Raw genomic sequence first — 24978 nt, 5'->3', positions numbered from 1 at the left:
CCAACCCCTCCCAAAACCCTCAGTTTGTTTTCAGAGTCCACAGTCTCTCATGGTTTGTCTCCCCCTCCAATTTCCCCCAACTCCCTTCTCCTCTCCATCTCCCAATGCCCTCCATGTTATTCCTTATACTTCACAAGTAAGTGAAACCATATGATAATTGACTCTCTCTGCGTGACTTATTACACTCAGCATAATCTCTTCCAGTCCCATCCATGCTGTTACAAAAGTTGGGAATGTATTAGGCCTGTTTTTAAAGCGGGGAGGTAAGAAGGTTTGGGGATGTTGGGATTTTTCCTTTTTTGGTAACTGTGTCTGGTTGTAAGTAGCCATTGGCTAGTCTGGGCTTATGGATATTTGGAAGTGGTTCGCCTGATGGGCCACAAGACCACAGTGAAATTTTCTGTGTGTAAATCTGTATAAATCTGGCATTTAGTATTAGGAAACTCATTATTATCACATGTGTATATTCCCCTGTATCAGCATCTTCAGTAAGAAAAAAAGATATCTGGGTGCCTGGGTGCTTCAGTCAGTTAAGTGTCTGCCTTCAGTTCAGGTCATGATCCCAGGGTCCTGGGATCAAATCCTGCATCAGGCTCCTGGCTCCAATGGGAGCCTGCTTCTCTCTCTGCCTCTGACTCTCTCTCTGTGTCTCTCATGAACAAATAAACAAAATCTTTAAAAAAAAAAAAAAAAGGTATCACCATCTGCCTGTCTGCTTTCACTTATTTTCTCAAGTAGTTCAGAACATGGGAGGGGAAAGTGAAAGTCATTGTTTTTTAGTTTCTCAAACTCTATTTACCAAGTTGTGGTTTTATTTTCTAAAAGCTTAATTTATAAAACACTGGGACATCACATATAAACAACATAGCAATAATGTTTCTTTTTAATGCTTTTATTTATCTAACATTTAAATAAATTTGATATTTAATTTATTTAGTATTAAATTATTTAATATTATTTAATATTTAACTAAATACCGTGGGTGTTTTTTTTTTTTTTTTTTAGATTTTATTTATTTATTTGACAGACGGAGATCACAGAGAAGCAGGCAGGGAGAGAGGAGGAAGCAGAGAGCCTGATGCAGGGCTCGATCCCAGGACCCTGGGATCATGACCTGAGCCGAAGGCAGAGGCTTTAACTCACTGAGCCACCCAGGCGCCCCAATACCGTGGGTTTTAATGGCCAAAAAATTCTTCCTATAAAATATTTTATCATATTAATTTGTATACCTATTTAATTTATATATATTAAACATTGACTAGGGGATCCAGAAACTTCTGTTAAATTAATAATCCACCATAGATTTGAAATGGTTCAAAAATCTTTTACACTTATGAATAAATAAGTCACTCCATGCTCAAAATAAGCCCTGTTATTTGACTCTTCTTTCCATAGTTGCTGAGACTATTTTTTATACATTTTTTTAAAATAACCAACTCTAAAATTAGTACCTCTAACTTTTTCCAGAGAACGGAAATGAAGAAAGAGCACTTCAACTCCCCACTGTACAAGTCTCTCAATAAAATCCTTATTACGGTTTTCTAGAATTTTAATTCTACCTCTTGTTATAACACCAAAAACTTGCTATGATTTTTTCTGACATATTCTTAAAGCCCCTCTTTCTTCCAAATACTACCTTAAACAAATTACAATAGTATCAGTCACAGTTCATTCAAATAAACAGAAAATTTTAACACAGGTAATTGGAAGTGTACACAAACCCTGCAAAGGCAGAGTGAGAAAAAGTAAGGAATTCGCTGCCAAAAACCCAACCAACAGACAACGAAACAAACAAGCTAACTCAACCTGAGGCAACAAAACAAACACTTCCTAGTTGCTAACCGGGTAGCACCTAAAAATGTCAAGAATTTTCCAGGGGTAATTCTAAGAAGATGGTAGTAGCGGCTATGCAGGGTTTAACTATCTCCACCTCCCCAAGCAAGTCATAATACAGCAGTTATCCGACAGCGGGTAAGTGCCACGGTCCTGAGTAATGCCTACATTTGCTAAAGTTGACAACCTACAAAATCTCAAAATCATAGATCCTTCATAAGAAAGACTCCTCACGAAAGGAAACAATCAAAATTGAGTAGAAAAGGGAAAATATAGATGAAGAAAATGGATAAAAGTAAGAAAGACAACATTGGTATATTTCAGAAGGTAATTTGCCATATATACAAAGACTATTTGAAAACAACTGGCTAAAGTTACAAAAAAATTATGGTGTATCATAACTCCTTCTAAAATTTAGTGACTATAATCAAACACTGAAAATAAACACAAGAAAACACTGCAGGCAGAACCTAGACAAAGAAAAGAGAATATGAAGCAAAATGGCATTGCTACAGACAGTGACATCATACCAGGAGAACAGAACTCCAGAATAACGAAAAGGAAAACTATAACTGATAGAATTTTTTTAACCTAAAAAAAAAGAAAAGAAAAGAAAAACCCTGGAAAAGAAAATAAAACAATCTTTTCAGCAATGAAGACTAAGTTAGAAGGAATAAAAGGGCAAATAAAAACAATAATAAGGAAACTGGAGAATAAAAATAAGACCTTACTTTCTTAAATCAAAAACAAGAAGAAGAGAAATATAAGAATGATTTGGGAGAAAATAACAATGTTCAAATAAGCAAATATTTATAATAGCAGTCCCTGAAGAAGGAAGTCAAATACAAGAACAAAACAAGTGCTAAAAATTATTCAAGGTATTTTCCTAAAATTAAAAAAATTTATATATTAAATATATTTATATATTTATAAAATATATATATATTTTGTATATTAAAATAATGTTCAACATAACCAGGAATATCAACCTGGAATAATAAAAGACCAAATCATTTTATTCTTGTAAAGTCACTTGAATTTAACAACAAAAATTCCTTTGGCGATCTCAGGGGAAAAGGCAAGTGACTGATAAGGGAAAGAGTAGTTTATTATCAGATGTCATAAAAGCAATGCAATATGCCACAAAATAAATAGAGTAATATATTTAAGAAACCCAAAGGGGGAAAAATGTGAGTCAAAGACTTTTATATCCAGAAAAACTGACTTAACTGCAAACAGTACAGATGAATGTTTATCACCAAAAATTTATGGATTATTATTTCTATAGATTCTTTTCTAAAGAATCCACTACAGAACAAGCTACAGACAATCAACATGACTGGGTAGATATTGATATAAAGGCTGGTAATGAGCACACAATATATAATTACTTATTGAACTAAGAACAGATGAAAACTAAACAGTCAACTATGAACTATGGGTGGAGAATGTGGAGACAGTCTATGAAAAATTGCTAACTGCTTTCTCTGTGATGTGGGATAAAGTAAATGGATGATCATGAGATTTTTCTAATTGTATCATCCCCTACATACAAGTGAATGAGTATTCTCTGGATACAACAAGAGATACCACGTAATACAGAGAAAGTTAAGTATAAACCCTGTAATCCTGAATTTAATTTGGTAGTATCATCAGTTTACTTGCATGGTTCTTTATTCCCATAAATACATACACACACAGCCAAACTCTGTCTGTTGGGAAGGACTAGATGAAATTAGCAACCCAACAGCAAAAGGTAGCTATAACACCCAGATTTTATTTATTTTTTTTAAAGATTTTATTTATTTGTTTGACAGACAGAGATCACAAGTAGGCAGAGAGGCAGGCAGAGAGAGAGGAGGAAGCAGGCTCCCTGCTGAGCAGAGAGCCCCATGTGGGGCTCGATCCCAGGACCCTGGGATCATGACCGGAGCCGAAAGCAGAGGCTTTAACCCACTGAGCCACCCAGGCACGCCAGCACCCAGATTTTAAATACCACTCCACACCGAAAGAAATCAGTTCTTTAGGGAAATGTCTATTTTCAGGAATGAACAGTAAATGTATAGGATTACCATGAAATATATTGTCATATACTTTGATAGCAAAGAAGGAATCAGAGATTGCTAGAGTCATGTCAAAATCACATCAGGGCTAACATTTAAAGGCACCAAAGGGTGAGAGGTGGAAAAATTTGAGCATCGGTATGAAAAAGTATTACAATGAATTGAAATTCATCAAAAACTTTCAAATTAATGTTTTTATTTTGAAGAATAATAAGGGAACTCATTCATTACATTGACAATTGGAAAAAAAAGAGAAAGAATTAAGTATGCATGTCCTACCTTTTCACTATGAACTATACCACTGGTAAATCAAATAACTGGTCTAAAAGAAGTACCATTTGATAAAAGCATTTCTAGTTGATAAATTTTTTAAATCACAGAAGTAGAATATCATCATTTCAAACCCCAATCAATGAATGGATCTAAGCATTGAACATCTACAGCTACAACTGTCACAAGAATACAGATAAGCAGACAATGATGCCTCTTCATGAAATAACACACCATTACCTTTAGTCTTCTCAAAGGGATGGAACCTGAGAATGAATCCACCTGCCTATCTACAGAAGAAACAATGGACAGAAGTATATCTTGAACTGCACAAGGAATATAGAATCAGCAACATTTAGATGCAGGGGAAATTTACAGGTTAAATAGTTCAGGTTCTTTAGCATACATCTTGAACTGTAACATTATTATGAAATCAGCAACATAGAGATGATAGACCAACAAAGGAATAAAGGGCAAACCCATACACCAATACAATTACAAATTTAAAAGAGGGGGCTGGATAATTGTAAAGTAATCAAAATGATTACTTTGTAAAGTGTCTATTGTAAAGTAATCAAAATGATTTCTTAGGGAACAGTAATGTAGCCTTGGCAGTGTGTACCTCCAGAAACTAACATCATGCTTGATACATGGTAAGACCTGAAAATGTGTTTTGTTTGTTTGTTTGTGGGAGTGTGTGTGTGTGTGTGTGTGTGTGTGTGTGTTTGTGTACTGTTTTATTACTGGTGATGTTTGGTGGCTGTTTTCTCCCAAATAAATGTTGATCATACTGGCAAAAAATGCAGAGAAAAATATATATCTCATTTTAGTATGAAGAACCATTCACTATTACTAGATGTAGTAATAAATTTTTCCCCAGAGAATTCCCATATATATTAAGATGCTAAGGCACTGTGATCATGGAGAGAAACTGGATTCTTATTGATTAAAAGAAGACACAAAGCTATATACTACAGTGCAGTTGCAAAGCTGTGCCATGATAAGAAACATTACATAAAAAAAAAAAAATGTAAGGTCCTGCTTGGAGTGAATTATCATTAGAAAAAATCCCCAAAGACACTTTCCATGATGTTGCCCCATCTTTAGGAAAGGGAAAAAGACTTTCTTTTTTATTTTTATTTATTATTTATTTATTATTTTATTTTTTATTAAGTAGATTGAAGAGAACCAGATACTTCAGTGAAACTGAGAGTTCTTCTAAGAGCTGTCTTCTATCTTCTAAGAAATAAATTAGCTATTTTCTAAAGTCTTTTAGAAAGACTTTTTTCTCTCTCTCTTCATGCCTCTCTGCCTACTTGTGATTTCTCTCTCTGTGTCAAATAAATAAATAAAATCTTAAAAAAAATAATAAAGTCTAAATAAAAAAATAAAAAATAAATGACATTTCACAGAGATCTTAGAAATTCTTTTTTTTTTCTTTAAAGATTTTATTTATTTATTTGACAGAAATCACAAGTAGGCAGAGAGGCAAGCAGAGAGAAAAGGGTGGGAAGCAGGCTCCCTGCTGAGCTGAAAGCCCAATGCTGAGATGCTGCTGGGTTCTATCCCAGGACCCTGAGGTCATCACCTGAGCCGAAGGTAGAGGCTCTAACCCACTGAGCCACCCAGGCACCCCAGATCTTAGAAATTCTTATAATGACTTTGGGATGTAGCTCTAGGACTCAACTCATTAAATAGTCCTGTCAGCTTCCACTAAATAACTATCTCTAGTCTCGGTTCAACTATTTCTTGTCCCTGCAAAGTTTTAGAACAACCTTTCTTTTGGGGTGTTACAAGTGAAATATGCCTGACTTCATCCACAGAGCCTCACAAACCAGGGATTTCCAATATTACATCAAACTCAGTGACCAACTGTTTAAAAAACAAAAAACCAAACAAACAAATCTCAAGCTAATTTCCCCAATAGCAGACACTGGTTAACTTATCTACCATATATTGAAATTTCCTAAAAGTCACCATGTGAGCATGGATGCACATCATAATGTTGGCCATAATGATATTAAGAAAAATATAATTAACATGTATCAAATATATAATTTTACTTTAATATATAAAATTTCTTTTATAAATTTATTTCTAAACTATCAAATATTAATATTTCTGAGTTATATATAAACCTCCAAAAAAGTGTTTCAGTTTTTTGACCATCTGGTAAAGTTTAAGGACCTACCATAAATCAGAATAATTTAAATGCATTAAATAAAATATACAAAATTATTTAAAATAGTTATATTGAAATGCTATTTAAAATAGCTTAAGTGTGGGGCACCTGGGCTGCTCAGTGGGTTAAAGCCTCTCCCTTCAGCTCAGGTCATGATCTCAGGGTCCTGGGATCCCACATCAGGCTCTCTGCTCAGCGGGGAGCCTGCTTCCCCTTCTCTCTCTGCCTACCTCTTTGCCTACTTGTGATCTCTGCCTGTCAAATAAATGAATAAAATATTTTAAAAAAACAATAAAAAATAAAATAAAATAGCTTAAGTGTAATATAGTAAAATAATTTATACACTTTATGATTAATGTATTAAATATTTCTATCTTGTGGTGGGTCTTATAACTGCCATACTTTTAAAGAAGTGATGTTTGAAGATTGTGTGTAACACTGCAATGAGGTATCAAACTATTTGAGTAATACTGCAAATACTACTATGGGGTTTTGTCAAAATTCCTGATTGGAGAAAAGCTCAATTTTAATTAGAGAATAGTGAAAATAAAGATGTAATTTTTTTGCATCCAGTTAGTAGATCACCTAAATTCTATCCATGGATTCTGGGGATATATAGCACTCAGATTAAAAACCTATAAATTAAACCAGTTACTGAGGCCTCCATATCTTTAAGATAAGGGTTGCTTTAAATAGATTCTTAATTGGTTTATTTATCATATTATAATATATATAATATTTAGTATGAGTAACATTAAAAGTATTATAGTTAAATATTTCAGGTATGATCAATTGCTTAAATAGCAAATGCAATTAAGAATATTAATAATTAACATGTATGCACTACGATCTTACTATTTCTTCTACATATAACAAGAAAAGCATTACTTTTATGGTATGATTCCAACATTCACAGCAAAGAAAAAGAAACTTAACTGCATTTGCATTATATTTAAACACTTAAAAAAGCAATTTTTAAAAAGTTCAATTATTTTTCTAATCTCTCTCTTGTTTGAACATAATTTCTCTCTAAAAATTTAGGTTTTATTACGTGTGTGTGTGTGTGTGTATTATTTATTTCTTTAGTTAATTTTTATTTATTTTTTCCCCCAAAGCTGAAATTAGCCCTTCAGGCCTAACAAGTCATGAAGGATCACAGAACTTTCTACAATCACATTACTAATCAATTTTAAATCCTTTGTTCTATCACCTCCACCAACAGCCTAAAAAAGGGCAGAATCTGGTCTTTAGGGACAACCAAAGGACAGAGGATAAAGCTGGAAATGGTTTTGTGATATTTTCTTTAACACTGCATTACTTATTACTTTGAGGGTTTCTGTAGTAAAACTGAAAACATATTAAATTATCTATGGATCTCTTGGTATCAGAAGACATAAAATCCCATGATGGATCTTTGAAGTACTAACCTAATGACCTCAAGCAAGTTACTTAGGCTTCTTGGAATGTAATCTTTTCCACTGCAACATCGCAATAAAAATCACCTTACAATTGTATTGTGAGGATCAACATCACTGATAACTTCCTACACTGAAAACTACTGTATTAGCCTTGGTTATTTTTGTTATTACTAACTATGGTAAGTAATTTATTCAACAAGTATGTATTGAATGCCCTGTGTGGCAAGCACATGTTTAGATTCTGAATATACAACAGTGAACAAGGTATCTCAAAGAGTTTTCACTATGTTGAGGGTTGTAAGAAAGAGTTGATATTACCTGGATTATGTGACTGTTAGGTATATCCATATTGCCATGAACAGACAAATGACAGTATGGCAGAGGAGAAAGAATATACATTTTTAAATAACACCTGCTAAGCTTATATTCATAAGAAAATAATTTTTTAATTTGACTCTAAAAACTTACTGCATAGTGATACATATAAGAGGAATATCAGGACAATATATTTAATGCAATTTAAGAACTTTTCTTGGAAAGTGATAAAGTGATACTTCCAGAATCTCTGTTAAGTGATTTTAGACAGTTATGAAATATTAAGAGTAAGAAAATAGCATAATGAACTGTTATATAACATAAGCAATGAATGTATGGAAGTATGAGATAAAGAGAAGAAAGTCTAAATGCCTATGCAATTCGAGAATGCAAAAAGTAAAGGTTGATTTTATTTAAGACTATGAAAAACACACTAAATTATAAAAAATAATATTACAAAAATCTAAATTTCCAAGACCCAGAATTAATTATGGTTAGTATTTTACTATATTTGTTAAGAATATTTATGTTTCATGTTTCATTTGGACCTCAGGTAAGATTCATGACACATTATCTCCATTATTCTGTGCAAAAACCTCTCTTATTACACTTCATTTTACCATTCCTACCTCCATTTCCATAAAAATGTTCCTGACAGGCATCAATAAAATGGGTGATTAATTGTATAAGTATGCCAGAAATATGTATTTGATATATATTTTGCTATAAGTACAGTTTCTTACTTTTATTTTATTTTTTATAAGTTTTTTGTTGTTGTTTTGTTTTTAAGATTTTTTTAAAAGATTTATTTATTTATTTATTTGACAGAGAGAGAGAGATCACAAATAGGCAGAGAGACAGACAGAGAGCGAGATGAGGAGAAGCAGGCTCCCTGCTGAGCAGAGAGCCCAATGCGGGACTCGATCCCAGGACCCTGAGATCATGATCTGAGCCAAAGGCAGCGGCTTAACCCACTGAGCCACCCAGGAGCCCCAGTTTCTTACTTTTAGCACAAAGGTCTAGATTCTAAGAACTATCCGCTTTGCAGACATGAACAGACATTTTTGCAAAGAAGCCATCCAGATGGCCAACAGACACATGAAAAAGTGCTCCACATCACTTCGCATCAGGGAAATACAAATCAAAACCACAATGAGATATCACCTGACACCAGTCAGAATGGCTAAAATTAACAAGTCAGGAAACTACAGATGCTGGCAAGGATGCGGAGAAAGGGGAACCCTCCTACACTGTTGGTGGGAATGCAAGCTGGTGCAGCCACTCTGGAAAACAGCATGGAGGTTCCTCAAAAAGTTGAAAAGAGGGTTGCCTGTGTGGCTCAGTGGGTTAAAGCCTCTGCCTTCGGCTCAGGTCATGATCCCAGGGTCCTGGGATCAAGCCCGGCACCAGGCTCTCTGCTTCCCTTCCTCTCTTTCTGCCTGCCTCTTTGCCTAATTGTGATCTCTGTCAAATAAATAAATAAAATCTTAAAAAAAAAATTGAAAATAGAGCTACTCTATGACCCAGCAATCACACTATTGGGTATTTATCCTAAAGATACAAATGTATTGATCCATAGGGGCACATGTGCCTGAATGCTTATAGCAGCAATGTCCACAATAGCTGAACATGGAAAGAACCTAGATGTCCATCAACAGATGAATGGATAAAGATGATGTGGTGTGTATATATACACAATGGAATACTATGCAGCCATCAAAAGAAATGAAATCTTGCCATTTGCAACGACGTGGATGGAACTAGAGGGTATCATGCTGAGCAAAATAAGTCAATCAGAGAAAGAAAATTATCACATGATCTCCCTGATATGAGGAATTTGAGAGGCAAAGTGGGGGTTTGGGAAGATAGGAAAGGAAAAAAATGAAACAAGATGGCATCGGGAGGGAGACCAACCATAAGAGACTCTTAATCTCACAAAAAAACCCTGAGGGTTGCCAGGGCGAGGGAGCGGATGGAGAGGGTGGTTGGGTTATGGACATTGGAGAGGATATGTGCTATGTAAGTGCTGTAAGTGTGTAAGCCTGGAGATTCACAGACCTGTACCCCTGGGGAAAATAATACATTATATGTTAATTAAAAAAAAAAAAAAAAAGAACTATCCTCTTTGTAGTTTTAAAAGCTAAATCATTAATTCTTCAAATAATGTAATCAAACTTATGTATACCCCACAATTTGTTCATTGTATTAGACTGTTCTGCAACAATGCTGTAGAATAAATAGTTCTGAATTCTCACTAGTTTAAAACACATTTACTTTCTGCCCATTCATATGCAAGGCATTGATGTCTCTGTTGAACTCAATCAAAGTCAATGGTACAGGGAAGTATACTTTGCCCTCAGGAAAGCCATGCTGAGGTTTAATTTTCTCATTTAGTCCATTAATACAGTGCACTACATTGGTAATTTCTTATTTTGAGCACTCTTATATTATCTCTAGGATAAAATCAACTGCTCATGAAATACCTGTGTGTATTTGTGTGTGTGTCTGAATACATAGTTAGTTCGATTACCAATTTGCTCACTGGCAATTAGCCAGCAATTTTTTTACTATAACTGCATTATAATATTAATTTCCTGCCTGCTTTGGTATCAGCAATATTACACATTCATAAAAAGTGTTTTTTAACTCTCTCCCTCTCTCTCTCTATAATCTTTTTTGGGGGGAGAAATAGAAGGATGTAAGATATATATGTAGATAAAACCTTATGTGAATAATATCTAGATGGGACAAATATTAAAGTTATTATTAATATTTTAATTTAAATCTCAGGTTTGGTTTATTTGAATATTCTTCTAATTATTGCTTCAGTTTTGACTATATATTTCTAGAATTCATCTATTTCATTGAAATTTTCAATGGTGCCTTACAAGTTTGGAAAATCTATTTTACTATATAGTTGGTTCTCATTTTTATTCCATATTTTACTCTTCTGTAGGTATAACATACACAATGAACTGAACACATAAAGTATATAGTTAATTTCTATGTTGATGTAAGATATCATGTTTCTAATAAAAACATCTTCTCTATTGATGCCTCTTTTCTAATCCCCGATTGAGAGATTCTCTGTTGTAATGTTTTTACAACTTTGAGTTGTGAGTCAGTAGTAGGTTCTAAAATTAATTTAGTTGTTCATTATCATCATTTAAAAGGTAGAAGAAAGTAAAATAATGAATATAAGAATATAACACATACTTAAGTGTAAGTTGTGTATCATGAAGCACATATCAATTTAACATTTACGTGTACATGTTACTGGATCCCCTTGTAAAATGGAATGCTTACGGTGGCCTGTACACTTAAGAAAATGAAAAACAGCACTCTAGAATATATTTCTCTAAGTAGAGTTCCTGTATTCTTAAGGTGGAGGCTTTACTCTTCGGCTCTTCTTTCTCTTAACAGGTGTTTCAAAACAAATTTAGCTACATTTCCACAGGTAGCTGAAGTTTCTGTCAGGATCTGCTTTTCTTTCCTTCTGCTCTGTTCAGAGTATAGCTCTTCAGGGTCCAAAGAAGAAAATATGGGTCTGGATTTTGTCCTGATAGCCCAATAAGTTGCTAAAAGAGCAGCTCAGTTTCTCATCCTTTTGGCTGCCTTTATGTGAAATCAACAAATGCTTTCCCAGAAGAAATACATGAATGAACACTGTGGATTTCTGTCTTCTTCGTCCAGTAATTCTTCAATACTGCTAATTTTCTCATGCCTCAAGGAGGTTTTACATTCAGTGTTGTTTTAACATTTTTTCAGTTGAAGTCAATGATAAGGTCGTTCTGAATTATGTGACATGACTAGAAACGTCCATTAAATTTCTTCACAACAATATTTAATTCAAATTAAGAAAGTATAAAGATACGTCTATCTTCCTCAGTTAAGTAAGGAAAATAGTATATTTTCACTTCTCTTCAACCTCCCTCATTTCAGAACTTACTTGCTATTATTTATTACTCTACTTCTACCTTGTTTCAAATATACATATGCAAAGTGTAAGACATGTTTTTCTCATTATTCTGTTTCTGGGACTATTATTTTTTACTATATTTTTGACTCATTGACTCACTCTGCTCATCATCTGCCCATATTTTGGTTCACTGTTGCTTTATTAATGCAGCTTCTTTTCTCTGGATTAATACCGAGGATATAGAATATCTTTTTGTAATCCTTCAGGGAAAATTCTACAGAAAACATTTAAGTCTCTGTATGCCTCAAAATACATTTGTTTTGCTCTTATTTTTAAATGTTAGCTTGGCTAATTTAAAAACCTAGGTTGCTATTTTTCTGTTGCACTGTGTTTTCTGGCATCTTTTCTTATGTGCTTAGTATCCTGCCTATCTGATAGCTATTTCTTTAAAATTTGTTTATTTTTTTATGTATTATGTTTCAGGAATTATTATTGCTGAACAATATTTGAAGTTCTACAGTTCTGATGAACTATAGAACCCAATTTTTTAATGAATGAATTTAAAATTATCTAACTCATCACTCATCTGGACTACTATGAGACATTTTACCTTTTTTAAACAGTATTATCAAGGTATAATTCACAAACCACAGAATTTATTCATTTAAAATGATATTTAGTATATTCTTAAATTTATGCAATCACCATCACAACCTAATTCTAGCACATTTTCATCAATCCTCAAAAGAATTTCTGTATCCATAAAGGTACTCTCCCTATCTCCATCCAAATCTCCCATTCCAAGGCAAGCACTAATTTAATTGTGGTCTCTAAAAACGACCTAATATGGGCATTTCATATCAATGGAATCATACAACATGTGAACACTTGTGACTGGCTTCTTTCAGCTACTACTTTCAAAGTCTAATGTTATACTTTGTAATCATAACACTCTTTTTTTTTTTTTGGCTTAATAATATTTCATCATATAGCATATTCATTTTATGTACTCATTAGTATTCATTAGTATTGGGATAGTTTCACTTTTTTGTTTTCTTTTATTTATTTATTTTTAATTTGTATTCTTTTTTTTTTTTTGAAGATTTTATCTATTTGCCTGAGAGAGAGAGAGCATAAGCAGGGGAGTGGCAGGCACAGGGAGGGGATTGCGAGAAGCAGGCTTCCTATTGAGCAAGGAGCCCAATGTGGGACTCCATCCCAGGATCCCAGGATCAAGACCTGAGCCAAAGGGAAATGCTCAATCAACTGAGCCACCCAGGCACCCCAGTTTTCACTTTTTGTATATTACAAGTAAAATGTTATAAAGTTGTAAACTTGGTATCTAAGTATTAGTGTGGAATTATGTTTTTATGTGTTGAATCAGACTGTAATATTTTCCAAAGTGGCTACTATATTTTACATTCCCACCAGGAAAGTATGAGAATTCCATATTCTCCACATACTTGCCAACATTTGCTATCATCTGTCTTTTTCATTATAATGATTCTGATGGACATGAAGAAGTATTGTGGTTTTGATTTATATTCCCTAAATAACTAATAGTCAGCATCCTTTATGTGTTTATTACTCATTTGTATAAATTCACTGGAGAAATGTCTGTCCAAATACTTCACCTATTTTTTTTTTTTTTTACAGTCGGGTTGTCTTGTTCATATTGAGCTGTAAAAATTTTTATATATTCTGTATATAAACTCCTTATCAGAAATATGTCTTAATCTTAATCCAGGCTTCTGTAACAAATTATTATAGACTGAGTGGCTTACATAACAAAAGTTCATTTCTCAAAGTCTAGAGGCTGGGTAGTCCAAGATCCAGGTGTTGGCAGATCTGGTTTATGTGAGGACTGTTTTCTGGTTTACAGATGGCTATCTTTTCCTTGTCTCCTCATATGGTTAAGAACAGAAAGGAAGTAAGTTCTTTTCTGTCTCTACTTAAAAAGACACTACTCCCATTCATGAAAGTTCCATCCTCAGGATTTAATTACCTTCCAAAGGTCCTCCCTCTTATTACTGTTCACATTAGATGTTTGGATTTCAACATATGATATGGGGGTATGAGGAGGCACATTCAGTCCATAGCAGTAAAATTTGAAATTATTTTCTCCAGTTATGTTGGATGCCTTTTCACTTTCTTGGTGGTGTCCTCTGAAACACAAGATTTTAAATTTTGTGCTATCTCATTTGTTTTTTCTTTAGTTGCTTTGCTTTCAGTGTCATACGTAAGAATTCTTTGTCTAAGTAAAGGTCTTGATTTACTCTTATATTTTGAGAGTGTTAACAGTTTTACCTCTTACATTCAGGTCCTTGATCCATTTTGAGTTAATTTTTCTTTATGAATTAAAAAAAGTTCACTTTCATCCTGTTGTATGTGGAAATCCATGTGAACATCACTATTTCTTAAAAAGAGTATGTTTTCCCCATCTAATTGCCTTGGCACTTCTGTCAAATATCAGTTAACCATAGATATATGTTATTTTAATTATTTTAAAAAGATTTTATTTATTTATTTATTTACTTGACAGTGAGAGACACAGCGAGAGAGGGAACACAAACAGGGGGAGTGGGAAAGGGAGAGCAGGCTTCTCATGGAGCAGGGAGCCTGATGCAGGGCTCGATCCCAGGACCTTGGGATCATGACCTGAGCCAAAGGCAGACATGTAATGTGACTGACTCACCTGGGTGCTCCAGTGTATGTCATTTTTAGATTCTTAATTCTATTGTATTGATTTATATGTCTATCATAATGCTAGTAGCACACTGTCTTTCTTTAACTGATATATTTTTTAAAGATTTTAGTTATTTATTCGACAGAGAGAGAGAGCAAGCACAAGCAGGGGAAGTAGTAGAGGGAGAGGGAGTGGCAGAGAAGGGAGCCTGAAGCAGGACTTCATCCCAGAACCCTGGGACCTGAGCCAAAGGCAGAGGCTTAACTGACTGAGCCACCCAGGTGCCCCCTTTAGCTGATGTTTCTGTGTTTATCTTACATCATTCAATCTTACAAAGCTTTCTTATTTCTTAATTTTTAAATTTTTCTTTCTTAATTTCCCTGGCTTGGATTTCCAATGTAACATTGAATGGAAGTGGTGGAAGCAAATATGTTCGTCTTGTTCCTGATGTTGCAGAGACATTTTTGAGTCTTTCAGCATTAAGTGTGTTAGCTGTAGGATTTTTGTTGGGTTTTTTTGCTGTCTTTTATTCCTAAACTATTGGGTTATTCCCAGCTTTACTATGAGTGGTAAATTTTGTACCAAGTTTCTGTGTCTATTGAGATGACTAGTTCTTTTCAACTTTTATTCTAGTAAAATGGTATGTCACTTAAATTGACTTTGAGATATTAAACTAACTTTGAATTCCTGAGATAAATGCCATTGATCGTGGTGTGTATTCCTTGATATAGGTTGCAAGATTGCTTGCTACTATTTTATATAGAGTTTTGCATCTACATTCAAATGTCTTTGGTTTTAGTTTCAGTGTAATATTGACACTGCTTCTGAAAATGTTTCTTCTCTTTTTGGAAGAGTGAAGGATTGGAATCCATTAATTTTCAAACATTTGGTAAAATTCATTGGTGAAGGCATCTGGGAATGTACTTTTCTTTGTGGGAAGCTTCAACAGGAATGAAACCTCTTTGCTTGTTAAAGGTTTATTCAGATTTTTTTGTATTTCTTAGCATCAGAAATTTGTGTCTGTCAGAATTGGACCATCCCATGTAAGTTATTTAATTTTGGCATAATACTCCCTTATTTTCTTTTTATTTCTTTAAGGATGGTAGAGAGATGCCTCCCTTCATTCCTGATTTTAGTAGTATGAGTCTTTTCTCTTTTTTTCTTGGTTAGTCCAGTAAAAGTTGTCTGTTTTTTGTTTGTTTCTTTCTGCTTGCTTTGAGTTTAGCATGCTCTATTATTTCCAACTTCTTAAAGTAGAAGATTAGCTTAATTATTTGAAATTATTCCTTTTTAAAATATAGGCATTTCAAATATAGTTTTTCTTCTAGACACAGGTTTAGCTGCTTCCCATATGCTTTGGCATAATGTGTTTTCACTTTCATTCATCTCAATGTATTTTCTAATTTTCATCATGATATCTTCTTTTACTCATTAGAGAGTATTGTTTAATCTTCATATTTCTGAATTTCATAAATTTTCTATTGATTTATAATTTCATTTCACTGAGATCAGAGAAAATATTTTCCATATATATTTTTTAAATTATCAAGAAATTTATCATGCCAAATCCTATGGCTTATTTAGGAGAATGTTCCATGTTCACCTGGGGAGAATATGTGTTCTACCTGTTGTAGCATGCAGTGTTCTTTAGATGTTTGTTAGATCTACTAGATTCATAATGTTTTTCACATTTAATTTTTCTTTTTAAACTTCTGTCTAGTTATTATACCCACTACAGAAAGTGGAATCTATACCTACGACTTTTTATTGCCCTTAAACTTCCCTTAAACTTCTCCTTTAAGTTTTATAAAAAAAAATAAATTATATTGGCTATTTTATGTCTTTTGCTTCTCCATGTAAGCTTTACAGTCATTTATTAATATCCACAAAATAGCCTGCTAGTAATTTGACTGAGACTGTACTGAATCTACAGATCAAATTAGGAAGGACTGACATATTAATAATATTGAGTCCTCCTATCTATAAAAAAAGAAATAGCTCTCCATATTTTGTTGTTCTTCTACTCATTTAGCAGAGTTCTGTGATTTTCCTAATTTTGTTAGGTTTATACCTAAGTAGTTCATTTGGGGTGGTACTAATGTAAATAGCATTGTGTTTTTAATTTCAAATCTCACTTGGTCACTGGTGGTACATAGAAAAAAATTACTTTTATATATCAATCTTATATCCTATATGATGTTACATCATTTATTAGCTCCAGGAATTCTGTTGTTGTTATTTCAGATTTTCTACAAAGACCATCATGTCATCCATGAACAAAGACAGTTTTATGTCTTCCTTCCTAATCTGTATTCTTTTTATTTGCTTTTCTTGTCTTCCTGTATTGTAAATCCTCTAGTAGGATGTTGAAAAAGAATGGTGAAAGGGGACATCCTTGCCTCATACTGATCTTAGAGGGAACATTTCATGTTTCTTATCATTAAGTATGATGTTAGCTGTAGGACTTTTGTACATAGTCTTTTTTTCTTTAAGATTTATTTATTTTTTGTGAGAGAGAGAGAGAGAGCACAAGCAGGCAAAATGGCAGGCAGAGGCAGAGGGAGAAGCAGGTTTCCTGTGGAGCAAGGAGCCCGATGAGAGACTCGATCTCAGGACCCTGAGATCATGACCCAAGCCGAAGGCAGACGCCCAACTGACTGAGCCACCCAGGCATCCCTGTACATAGTCCTTATCAAGTTGAAGAAGATTTTTGTTTTTTGTTTTTGTTTTTTTTTTTTTAAGATTTTATTTGTTTATTTGACAGAGAGAGATGACAAGTAGGCAGAGAGGCAGGCAGAGAGAGAGAGAGGAGGAAGCAGGCTCCCTGCTGAGCAGAGACCCCCCGATGTGGGGCTCAATCCCAGGACCCTGGGATCATGACCTGAGCCGAAGGCAGAGGCTTTAACCCACTGAGCCACCCAGGCACTGAAGAAGTTTTGTTAAGGGCATCTGGGTAGCTGAGTCAGTGAAGCGTCTGCCTTTGGCTTGGGTCATGATACCAGAGCCCTGGGTTGACAACTGCATCAGCTCCCTGCTCAGTGGAGAATCTGATGTTCTCCTGCCCCTCTCCTCTACTTATGCTCTTTCTCTCAAATAAATAAAATCTCTTTTAAAAAGTTCTGTATTCCTAGTTTATTGAGACTTTCTATCATGAATGGTTATTGGAGATTTCCCAATGTTTTTTTCTACTTATACTGATATAATCATGTGATTTTTCTTTTTTAGCCTATTGATGTGATAGAGAATATTAATTGATTTAATATGTGGAACTGACATTGTGTATCTTGTCCCTCTTCCTCTGTGGCACTCTCCTTCTCTGTCAAATAAAAAAATAAATCTTTTTTAAAAACAATTAAAAAATAAATTTTTTATCTTTAAAACTTTTTTATCTTTAAAAATCTAAAAATTTTTTATCTCTAAAACTCATCAGTATTGACTGTGGATATGTGCTTTAACAAAATGTTCTAATACATGAGGTATTTGTTATTATTCTTTTTATAGGAAGACAATTCATAAAATTAGTCCCATTACAGGTAGGGAGCAACCATTCATATAGCTCTTATTAAATACCACTTGGACAAAGGATAATATAGTAAGTTATACTGGGTATACTGAAATTCTGTATTTGAATTGACTTACCATTAAGTTTCCAGTCTAACAGCCTATAGTCATCTGCTTTTTCCCTAAAGGCATGCATTAGATGTCAGCAGATAGAAACAAGATGTGCTATTTTTATACTGACATTCTAAGATCTCAAGAAGTCTTGACAGAATTAATTTGGCCAAGTTTCAAGAAACTGCTGTCTACTTAATTTGTAAAATCTAATACTTATAAAAAATTTGCCGAGTTTTACTTGATAACAGAAACGTATGTGCATATTGTGATCAAAATATATCTTCTCCGTCCAATAAGCATTTGGTCCAACGTTTCTCAGATATCAAGGAAAAATCTGCTTTGAAAAGATAAAACTATACACAAAGTTGTTCACTGCCTGGACTTGGGCAAGTTATTTAACTTCTCTGGACCCAGGTATCACTATATTTTCATTTTAGTGAGGGAATAAGAGTGAATATCAATGCTTTCAAATAAAGTAATGCAAGAGAGAGATTCTGTAAATTTTAAGTCAATAATACAAAATCTAAGCTTATTAGATGGTGATTTTCAAGGGACTATAATTGTTGACCTCATTTAGCTAAGGCTTCTAAAGTGCAGTCAAAAGATCTTATTTCATATTTGTCACAGGGACTAAAATTTACATAAACAAACAGAATGTTCACAGTTCTGTTCCTTTTTTTATTTTCTTGTTGGTTCATAGGGCATTTCAAGACAGAGACAATGGAAGCAAAACAATTGTATCTGTCATATAGAATCAATGAGGCAGAAGTTAGGCTTAAAATAGGATCAGGCTGGCAGTCCCTGATGCATCTTCTTCCAACTTCCACTAATAAACACATAAAAGGCAGAAAATTTCGAAAATTCCCAATGCAGAAAACTATGACTGACAGTCAGCCAATTGCCAGACGTGGGAGAGATTTCCTCTAGGTAAAAGCCTAAGAGAACGGCACTGAAATATAAGATAGCCTTCCTGTGCTAGGCTACACTTGTCTGATTTCCTGAAAGTTAGGTAAAGGGAGATTAATTTTCTTCTCCACCGTCTGTCACTCTCATTAAAAACAAAACAAACCAACAACCTAAAAACCAAGATCTGCAGGATGTTGGGAAGCTATCTCTTTTGTTATGAATACTCTATTCTAGATATCTGAAAGGTTAATCCTCAATTCCCTTCTCAGTGCAACCCTTTCTGCATCCAAAGGAGCAGGACAACTCCCAGAAAGCCTGGTAGAGCCAGAGCATCAGTGATGAAAGGTAAACCATTTCAATCTGGGAGAAAAACTCCTACCATTTTCTCTAAAAATTATCAAGGAAACCTGATTCCCCAGCAGGATTATCTGTAAGAACCCTAGAAATACAGATTTCTTTTCTTCATTTGCAAACATTCTGATTTCAGTCCAACTGAAGAGATACCTAAAGACCTATATGCTACCTTATTTTCCAAGTGATTAGAAGAACAGCTCTGTGTGGGAATCGATGATTTAGGGCTCATGACTGATGTATCCAGCATACTACTCCTTGGTTATTATGGGCTCTGAAATCACAATATCACTTTCTATATATTTTGTCTATTATAAATCAGTTCTTTCCTGATAATGGAAATTAGATCCAGTGAAGCAATTCTCCTAAAATGCTTTGTTCACCTCATCATTGAAATATTCAGCAGGGCAAATAGGAATTTTTTTAAAAGATTTATTTATTTATTTGACAGAGAGACAGAGAGGGAGCACAATCAGTGGGGAGCAGCAGGCAGTGGGAAAGGGAGAAGCAGACTCCCCACTGAGCAGGGAGCCTGATATGGGGCTCTATCAGGACCCTAAGATCATGACCTGAGCTGAAGGCAGATGCTCAACCAAATGAGCCTCCCAGGCACCCCCAAATAGAAAATTTCTAAGCAAGATGGTATTTCTCATTCTTTTGGATAGTTGAAAGTTCACTGCCACGCTGTTATTTAATATCTTAACTTTGTGATAGCTCTTTTTGTGGTTTCATTCACATCTTATATTTAATTTTACCCCAACTTCCACCTTCAATTTTTTTGTTGTTTTTTGTTTTTTTTTTTATAAAGTAAGATACTTGGCTAACATGCATTGCTACCTCCCTTTATTCTATTAAAATTATTTTTAAAACTAAGACAGGTCTTCCAATTGTATATTCCAGTTATGTGTCACACTTCAGCAAATATCAGTGACACACAGGATATTTTCTTTACATTCCTGTGATAAAATTTCCTGTTGACTTTATTATTTATACTCTGCATTTGATTAGACACATCTGTGGCTTTTCCAAGATCCTTTTGATATGTTTGCCTTGAGAGGAGAATTTCAAAGATGGGTGTTCCTTTGAATAAGAACAGAAGCAAGTGAATTCTGAAATTTAATATTTATTTAACAAAAAACGTAATGGTAATGATTACAAGTCAGCCTGTCATAAGGAGACTGTGCTTTTGCTTTTATCAACAGAAATGATCTTTCCTATAAAATCAAATTAACCTTGTGATAGAATTTTAAGTGGTTTGATTTTTTATATTATATCAAACTTCATTCTACCATTGCAGAAATGTGAAGAAATTGACATAATAATAATGGACTTACCAGGCACAATCTAATTAATAAATTAATTTTCACTAACATCAGGAAGCTACTGTCATGGTCCCAGAGAGGCCAAATAGTGTGGCTGAATGCCACTCAGTAATATGCTGATTGTAAGATGTAAGGATTTCAAAATCTAAAATGAAAGGTCTGTTACACTTCTATATTTAATATTTTATTAATTACTAAGTATTATTTTTATAAAAATCAAGAACAATTTTTAACACGTGTCAGGACTTAGCTTTTTATAGTGAAGTAATTTCACAACTGTTACATTTATTTTCAATTCAGGCAAAATGTTTGAAATTCTTCCTGGTTACATACTGAGTCTGGTTCCAAAGAAATGCAATTGATTAATTTTAATAAGCACACAAATACTTGGACATTTATATGACATTTTTCTTTTTGAAATACTCACTTAAAGAGGCTACTTATTTATTCTAACAGAAATATTATTACTCAAAATATTTAGGTAACTTCTCCTTGGGAATTGCTATCTGTGCCTATAGCACATGTACTTAAATATCCATAATGGTAAAAAATATCTGTCCCTTGAGAGCTGATTTAATTTTGAAAACATCTCAGAATCATCTGGAGGCAAGCATTAGGAATAAATTTGATGATCAGGACAAACATTAGAGTCTGGGTCAGGAATAAATCTAAAGTAATGAAAACTAATTTGGTTGCACAGCTTAAAACCTCTTTCTGTGGCAATTCCCGCTCCAAAAAAAATTACAAGATAACCTTGGAAAAGGCAGCAGTATTTAGTACGTATACAGATTCGTAAAGATAAACCCTCACTGGATATGGAAGTTTGAGTATAATATTTAAAATCAATGTTATTACTATGGAGTAATTCATCTCTTCAGATATAATGCCTGGCATGCAGCAAAGAAAAAATGTTAATAGAATTAATGAAAGGATGCATGCATTAATCAAAGAATATTGTAGGAAAATAATTTAAAAAAACACACAGTGCTTTTAAAGGTAGTTCCTAAATAATCCAAATAATCCTATACCTCATTTATACAACTAATATGTATAGTATCTATACTTGTATTTTTACTTCAATTCATACAACTTATAATTTTATTTTGATGGTGCACATATTTTTTTTCTACTTTCAACAGAATGTTGAATAAGTAAATAGACAGATGAAGATGGCAAAGTAGCAAGATCCCCAGTGCACCTCCTCTCAGACATACTAAAACTACAGCTATTCATAGAACTCTAAGAACAGCCTGAAGACTAGCAGAACAGCTCTCCTATGACTAAAGATATGATGAAAAAGCCACACTGAGATGGGTAAGAGAAAGACACGCTCTGGCCAGGAACCACAACGCTGGTGTGGGGCAAGCCATATGTGGGAGGAATAACACAAGTGTGGAGGTGTTTCCTGAGGAATGAGGGGTTCAAGCCCCTCATCAAGCACCCCAGACCTGGGAAACCTACACTGGAAAGATGAGCCCTTGTAATGCCTGGCTTTTTGAAACCAGAGATGCTTAACTCTGGGAGAGCTGGAGGACTTCTAGGAAACCAAGACCCTGCTTCTAAAGGTTTGTGCACAAACCCCCTCTCTCATAGAACCAGCAGAGAGGCAGCAGTTTGTAAAGTGCCTGGGTCATATATAAAGGAGATTTATTGACTAAGTTTAGGGTGTGTGCTGGTGGGGAAGGGATCTGTAGGTACTTTCTTGAGAGATAAAAAGAAGCATTCTTCTACTAGCTGACTGGAGGTTATCATTTCTAACACTCTCCATCTACCTCTGTTTCCTTGCCACAGATGGGCAAAAACGTAAAGAGGATCATTAGGTACAGAATTCCGGTTGTAAAATAAGTCAAGTCACAAGTATGTAAAGTACAACATAGAGAATATAGTCAGTAATACTGTCATAATATCGTGACAGATGGTAACCAGACTTATTGTGGTGATCATTTTGTAATGCATGTAAATGTCAAATCACTGTGCTGTTCAGTTGAAACTAATATAATATTGTCATATTATACTAATATACATTATTATACTAATATCATATTGTCATATTGATATATGGCATATTGAATATATGTCAACCATATTTCAATAAAAAATAAATAGAAGTACAGAGGTAGTGTAACTGTTTTTTTTTTTTTTTTTTAGATTTTATTTATTTATTTGACAGAGAGAGATCACAAGTAGCCAGAGAGGCAGGCAGAGAGAGAGGAGGAAGCAGGCTCCCTCCTGAGCAGAGAGCCCCATGCGGGACTCGATCCCAGGACCCTGAGATCATGACCCAAGCCAAAGGCAGCGGCCCAACCCACTGAGCCACCCAGGCGCCCAGTGTAACTGTTTTTATATGTCATTTGACTATCTCTTCTTTTATAGCATATATTGCTGCCTTTATTAGAGTCTCTAGCTACATAAGGAAAATCATTTTAAAGTTATTTAAGCACAGCTTTGCTATTTAAATATTTTCAAGAATTCATGGCCTCCAACTACCTGTGCAATTTAACTCTCTCATTCTAAGGCAGGAGCATTTTGAACCGCTCGCCTGTCTTCTGAATGTGAGTTTCCCTCCTCACGTTGCAACTCCTACTTACCTTTCAGGTCTTAAAGCTAACAACACTTCCTCTGTGAAATTATAACAAAATCACTCAAAGAGTGATTTCTGGGCTCTCTATTTTTTATTGAAATATGCCATATATCAATATGACAATATGATATTATGATTTGGTATTCCCTCTCTAAAACTACACAACTCATGTGCATACTTCCCTTATCACCTTTGTTACTATTGTTTACAGGTGCGTCTGCTCTCCACTCTTGGGTTCTTTCAAACTAAGTCCTTCATTTTCCCTGCACCTCAACTATTAACATAGTGTATACCACATAGTATGTGTTCCGTAAATATCTGTAGAGTAAGTAAAATAAAACAGATTTCTCCAAGGACTCTCGTTGATCGTCTCGAAACTGAAATACTCACAAGCCTTTCATTTTGTCCTTCCACTTGGCATCATTACATTCTGAAGAAGATAGATCAAATAATCCACCTACAGTGAAATCCTTCTAAACAGACATCCATTTTGGAATGTAATTTGTCTTGATATTATTGTCGCAAACACAATTCTTAAAATAATTCACAGTTCTTAAAGTACATATTACCAAGCAACTGGTTTCTTAATGAGGACACTTTCATTATTCACTGATTCATTCAACAAATATTGACTGAAAACATAAATATACAGAAATTCATTTAGCCTCCAAAAAGAGATTTTTTTTTATCTCTTGTATCGCAAGGTAATTTGTCTATTTTATATTCTATTATACTCTAAATTTAAATACATAAATGGAAAAAGTAAATCTGTAATCATGTTTAATTCCAGAGACTTACCTCAGAGCAATTTGAGCAGTTGGATAAAAATAATTTTCCTGAATTTTCGCTGTATAAAAACAACGATTTTTTCCCATATGATCCCTAGGTAAGTGTTTTTTTTACTTTCCATGTTTATGGTTTTTTGTTTGTTTTTCAAGAATGTAAGGTTGAATTAGTTTATTAAAGGAGAAGTCAAAACCTTCTGCCATATTGGATCAGATCTCTTCAGTTTCTAACTGATGGTTTTGATTGAGAGAACTTTCTGTCCATCATTTACTACTGTGGACAGCAATATTTTCAAAATCATTTATTTCAAAATGTCCCCTTTTTGGACCTACATCACATGCCCAAAGTTTCTGAAGGACTAATGCACACTTTCCTTCCATATTAACTAATTGACATAATACATACCTTTAAGACACTAAATATGTTATCACTGAAATTTATAAGAGATACTTAAAAGAAAGGATTTTCACTTGCAAAACTGTTTTAAGGAGAAATTTTCTCTGAACAGTCATGTGTAATGATTAATTTTTTTTCCATATTTGAATTCCATACAAATACCTAGGAAACCAAATTATCTGAAAATAAATATGAACGTCACACTTTAAAATAGCTCAGTCTTCTCCCATTCTGTCAGTTGTCTTTTGATTTTGTTAACTGTTTCCTTTGCTGTGCAAAAGCTTTTGATCTTGATGAAATCCCAATAGTTCATTTTTGCCCTTGTTTCCCTTGCC

This window comes from Mustela nigripes, chromosome 6, assembly GCF_022355385.1.
Source record: "Mustela nigripes isolate SB6536 chromosome 6, MUSNIG.SB6536, whole genome shotgun sequence".
In the NCBI taxonomy this organism is placed as follows: Eukaryota; Metazoa; Chordata; class Mammalia; order Carnivora; family Mustelidae; genus Mustela; species Mustela nigripes.
Note: the sequence above shows the minus strand (reverse complement) of the source record.